The following is a 6,000-nucleotide window of genomic DNA, read 5'->3' as shown; positions in this document are numbered from 1 at the left end:
TTCCCAGGGGTGCCACTGTGGGCTTTGATAGAGGCAAAGCAGCTCAGTAACTCCATCATTCATGGGGTCAATGACCATGTTAACACTGGATACTTTTGCTGTCAACACACCTCTCAGGTCCCTTTTTAGCTTTACTAGGCTCTTGGCTTCGATACCTTCATGTGGTATAAATTATCTGGGAAAAGGCTGAGTGGCAACATTATTATCAATGTATTGATAACATAGGACACTCACATCTCAAACACCACATGCTGTCTAGGTGTCCCACCTTAAAAGGGTAGAAAAAAGATTATCAGCTGGGAAAGATGATAAGGATCTATGGTGTCATAAATGGTGCAGTGTATATACATAGCAAACAATTATTAACTGTTTCTTACAATAGAAACTACGAAGTGCCAGAAGAAATAATTGAGTGGCTGGTCTAAACTCAACAGAATAAATTACTTTTTGCATTGCACACAATTACATAGCAGAACTCTTGACTTCACAATACCCTGTGAAAATCAAAAGTATAAATGTCTGGTTTTGGGCAGCACTGAATTCCCCAAAACCAGTTATGCAGCATACGGTAAAAAAACGCCACCACCAAATGAACCAAAAAGGAGTACTGGGAATTATTAATGATTAGCAGAGGGGCTTTCCACATTTCATACAGTTCATAAAGCCTCAAAGGGCTGATATCCACAACCTGGCGACAGATCTGAGACCGTTCTTTGGCTGAAGACAATGAGGGAGTTTCCTGTAGCAGCTTTATAGAAAACATCTGTGGTTTGCTGTACCTTTGCCCTCCGTTGTTATTATTATCACAAGGGATCAATGAGTTAATGCCACCTCCATGGGAAGGAAATGAAAAACAGCAGCACACAGACATGGCTGAGTTGATGTGAATGAACCCTCACAAAGTACCTTGGACATTGTCTTCCAGAACAGTCAGTGCAGAAGAGCAGCCATAGAAGCTTTGGCGAGAGTGTGTGGTGGGTCACCGTGGGGCCAGTTGGGATACAAGGTCTGGGGGTGCAGATCTGGTGTTTGCACCCTCTCCAGCCCTCCTCTAGGACAGATGGCAGCTGATTGAAGGATGATGCTCACCTGGAAAAGGCCACCCTGAGTCACAACAGCAGCTGCTGGCTATTTCCATAGGCATAATCCTGCCAAAGTGAGCCCCGCTCATGTCACAGCAGCCCATGGGAGGCTCTGCCCTGGGGAGCTGGGACAGCCAGGTTTTCAAGCTGGGCCAGCACTGTTCTGCCACTCTCTGGAGGCAGATACAGGCAGAACAGGGCCCACACAGACCTGCTGTGTCAGGGAGAGGATGGAGACTTGCACAGACATTCATAAACTTGGTGTTTCTTGGGGAAATAATTGCAGGAGTGTGGCGTCCCAGGAAGGGAACAGTCGGAGGTCCAGGACCGCCGGGTCAGGACCCAGTTACTGCAGGTCACGTCATGTTAATTTCTTTAGTAAATTTGTGAATGCTGGTTAAAAGCTGCCTAAGGCTTAGATTAGGGACACAAAATCCATGCATCCATTGTGGGTTTCATTTAATCAATAACATTTGTATGATACAAAGTATGGGCAGTTTCTGCACAGGCACATCATAAACCTAAAACTTTCCCAGCTTCCAAGGGCCACAGATACAGACACAGAGATAAATGCCCAATGCTCTGGGAACCTGTGCCGGTGTATTCAGTGTTGGGCAGAGACAGATGACAGCAGGGTGACATGATGCAGGCACAGGAGGCTCCTGCGCCACAGTCAGGGCATTCCCTTGCTGCCAGCAGCTCTCCCAGAGCCTCGCATTTGCCTCAGAGACTGCCAAAATGAAAGACTGATGATGAGTGTATTTAAAGGCTTCCAGAACCAGGGAGTCCATGAAGTTCTCTCTTTGCTGAGTGAGCCTCCTACGGCACATGTGTGCGCAAGGCCAGGTGTGTGGGACACAGGAGGGAGCAAGCACAGAGGCAGCGGAGCATCTGCACCCATCCGCCGTCGCACAGCCGGTGCCACACGCTGCAGCCACACAGCTGAGGGGGCACGTGCTCCTCGCCTGCACACAGCATTTGCCCATGGGCAGCTTGTGTGAGCGAAGAGGGGTGCAGCGCACCCCGGATGCAGGCCAGCAGGAGGGATGGCTGATGGGCAGAGCACCCTAGGGGGATGGCCAGGGATGGGGGGCATGGCCAGGGATGAGGCTCTGGCCCGGCGGGACAGCAGTGCAGGTCTGGCTGGCAGGGAGAGGAATGGAAGGGAACCGAAGCAGGCTGGGGCTGTGGGGCCCGCAGCCCAGGCTGCACGGGTGAGGATGGGATCTTGAGCCTGCTGCTGGATTTCCACACTGAATTCCAAGTATAAGGCGCTGCAAGGCACATAATACAATTTAGATGTATTAGTTCCTGATTTGCGACTGCAAATTGAATTTCGCCTGGCCAAAAACCCAAACACTCAAATGTTAATAAAATATGTGTGGAAAGTTTGCACTCTAAGTATTTATTGTTTATAGACTGAACCCACAGATATAAATGCTATCCTCTGCTCCCAAAGCACATCGTGCTTCTCCGTGCACAGTCACAGGCTTCTCCCCCAGTGCAGTGCACAAGGGGATGGTGTGGCACTGGAGAGAGACGGCTGCTAAACTCCCAGGATTGCCCAGAGAGGCACAGGGTTTCCCTTCCCCACGTCCAGGACAACCAGTCTGGCGGGTGTATGAAGCCTGGGGATGCCACTCAGCCAACAGTGGTGGCCAAGGGTGGTCAGATGTAAACTTCCACAGCATGATACTCCCCCTGTGTGAGCAATAGGGGTGCAGCCTGGAGCGTAGGGAAAGGACACAGAAACCTCATCCCCTGAAAGTGGCTTTGTGGGGATGCAGAATAAACTGTCCCACAGTGCTAATGGACACCCATTTCTGCTATCAAAGAACCGCATTACCCACCAATACCTACACCTACAGTGCTGAGCTCTCCAAAAATGTCTTAAAAGTTGCCATGTCGCCGTCATCTGACCACACCAGTGCAGGCTACTGTAATGCCGGGCAAGCCAGGGAGCAAATGAGCAACTGCTGCAGCTATGCAATCTGAACTGAAGGGACCCAAACCATGCAACTGATAAGCAACTAGACAACATGTCAGTGTTCAAGATTGTACTCCAAGGGCTCTGAGAGACGCTACTTATGCGTAGCAAGAGCATACTGAGAAATGCCCAGAAAAGCATGCAAACATATGTATAGCAGGAAGCAAAGTCATGGTACTGATAACTATTGGAGCTGAAGTAACAGCTTAGCATGTTACTTGGTAAACATATTATTGGTAAAATAACCAATCCACTAAAACGTAAGCATAACAAATGACAGAAGTCAATCTGCCACAGAAAAAAGCATGGCTTGAAGTTAAGCCAGTGTTTGGGAGGAAGGACCTGACTTAGGTTGTTTGGGTTAGAGCTGCAGTATGACCAGAAGCTTTTGACATCTGTACCCACATTTGTGCTGCTGCTTAGTGGTCTGCCTGAACAGAGGAACCTATGCTACAGAGCAGTCAGCAGCAAGGAAGCTCAGTATGGGAGAGAGGTAATCTGCTGATCCACCAAGAGCACCCAAGAAACGCGATTGAACAACCCAGACAAGGCCAAAAGGCCACCCAACCTGCCATACAGCTGGAAAGCTAACCCAGATTCTGCCAGACTTCTGTTTTCACTTGGCTGGAACTTGTCCCTTACACACTGACATTGCAGATTAAATCCTTCCCATGGCAACAGCACTACCCTGGTCTTCCACAGCTCTCTCCAAAGCACAGACTATAACTAGGAAAGACCTTCTGAAGTGACCGGGAAAGAGTTTTGGGGGTGCTAGTGCATTGACTTATGCATGTGCATGCTCAATGCTCATTAATGTACCTTTGCCGCAGGCTGACCACATCCAGGGCTTGGTCTGTCTGCTGTTTAGCTCCAGCTGTGCTGCACAGCCAGGACAACACAGGCTGCAGCAAATGACATCAGCTGGGCAGGGAGGAGCCTCAGGAGTCCCCAGGTCTGCCCAAAGTCGCAGCTAGTCTGAGCCACCTTAGCAGCCCCTTGGAACCAAAGGAGCTCACAGATTCCCACTTGGCTTGACTCCTCCTTTCAGTCTCCCTTGCCAACAGAAAACAGTGTTTTACTGCCTGTAGGGCAATAGAGGATGGCTTGGGTTCATTTCCTTGTTTTCCTACCACTTCACTAGCCCAGTGCTGCCTTTCTTGCAGATGGGACACAACTCATGCCTGTGCCTTCATGCTGACATGGAGCAGCACCCTGGAGAGGCCAGAGCATTCCCAGCTGCCCAGGAGCTGATGGGACTGTGCTGGGGGCACCAGCCTGAGTGTCTGCATCTCTCAGTGCCCCAGCAGTCATGGCACCAGTGAGCCAATGGTGTTCACTGTCACTGGGCATGACCATGGCCCCACTGCCCAGGACGCTTGCCTGCACGTGGAGCCCCCAGTGCTGATGGGTCCCTGCTTGGATGCAGTCCTCTCACATCATCCGTATGCTCAGGGACAAGCCCTCCAGCCCACTTAGAGGCTGTGCCATCGCCTCCTCAACACACAGAGGTGAGGACGGGTCGTGTTCCCCCATAAACTGGAGAAGCCATGCTTGCTCCTCTTCCAGGCCTCACCTCACATACGACACCTCTGAGAGGTCTCCCGCCTCCTGGATTGTCTCCTCAGGGCTGTCCCATTCCTTGCCTGGTGCTGCAGCAGAAAGCACCATCACTCTAGTACTGAAGTTCCTGCAACTTCACCAGCCCCAGGCTTTCCTCGAATCTTCCAGCAGCCCCTACCTGTCTCTTGCTTCTGCCTTCTGCTGCAGCTTCTGCTTCTCTGGCAGCCTGCCCTTCCACGCTGTGCTGTGCTCTGCCATGCTGCACCACGCCATTCCTCGCGGTGCTGTGCTGTGCCCTGCCACACCACCCCACGCCCTGCCATACTCTGCCCCGCTGCACTGTGATACGCCTGGCCATGCTGTGCTGTGTCGTGCCGTGCTCCGCACCACCACGCTGCTCCCTGCTACACCATGTCCCACCATGCTGTGCCCTGCTGTGCCATGCCATGCCATATCACCCCTGCCATGCTGTGCCATGCTGAGCTCTCTGTGCTCTGCTATGCCCGGCCATGCCCTGCCATGCCCTGCCCTCCCTTGCCCTGCTGTGCCTGGCTGTGCCACGCTGTGCTGTGCCCTGCTGTGTGCATCAAGACATGCTGTACTGAGCCTTGGCCAGTCTTGGTCATGGTGCCCCCGTGGCTCTGCACACGTGTCTGCTTCTCCAGTTTGTCCCCAGCAGCAAAGTGCCAAAGGGCAGGGAAGGTCCTACAAGTAAAACCCATTATGCCCAGCATCCAACAGCTCCACACAACACCTGTTTGGTCAGACTGAAGGCAAGAAGAGGCACCTGAACATGGGCGTTTATGGTTAATCACTGCCTGTGGACAGTCTGCAGCACAGCTGGCCCTGCAGAAAGCACTGCACCTGAGTCTGAGGGGCAACAGCCTGGACTACAACAAGGATGAGTTACGTCCAGGACAGCCAGCATCCCACAAATGACTAAAGATTGCTCTCAGCAGTACTTCAAAGTGTCACTGCCTCCATTCAGACTTCTCTAGCAGGTGAGCAAGAGACCATGGCTGGACGTAGGTCTGCAGCTCAATGGGGCAAAAGGGAAGCTGTTCTGCAGTGGCTGCCCCCATTACTGAGCATTCAGGTGCCATGATGCAGGAGCATCTCCAACTGCAGCTCTCTTCCACGTGTGCCTGGCAAGAACCCTGCCCCAGGCACAGCCTCTAGGAGCAATCAGAGCTCTGCTGGGGCCAGCTCTTGTCAAACGCCCAGACAGCCCCTTGGGGTGCTCAAGGTCAGGGGAATTTTGCAAGGATAAACTCGTTAATTGATGACCACACAGATGTGAGAGGACCGTCTGAGCTGCACTGAATGGATTAGGGTGGTGGGCGATCACTCTGCATCTGCAGCTCCAAGGGT

This window comes from Larus michahellis, chromosome 3, assembly GCF_964199755.1.
Source record: "Larus michahellis chromosome 3, bLarMic1.1, whole genome shotgun sequence".
Taxonomy (NCBI): domain Eukaryota; kingdom Metazoa; phylum Chordata; class Aves; order Charadriiformes; family Laridae; genus Larus; species Larus michahellis.
Note: the sequence above shows the minus strand (reverse complement) of the source record.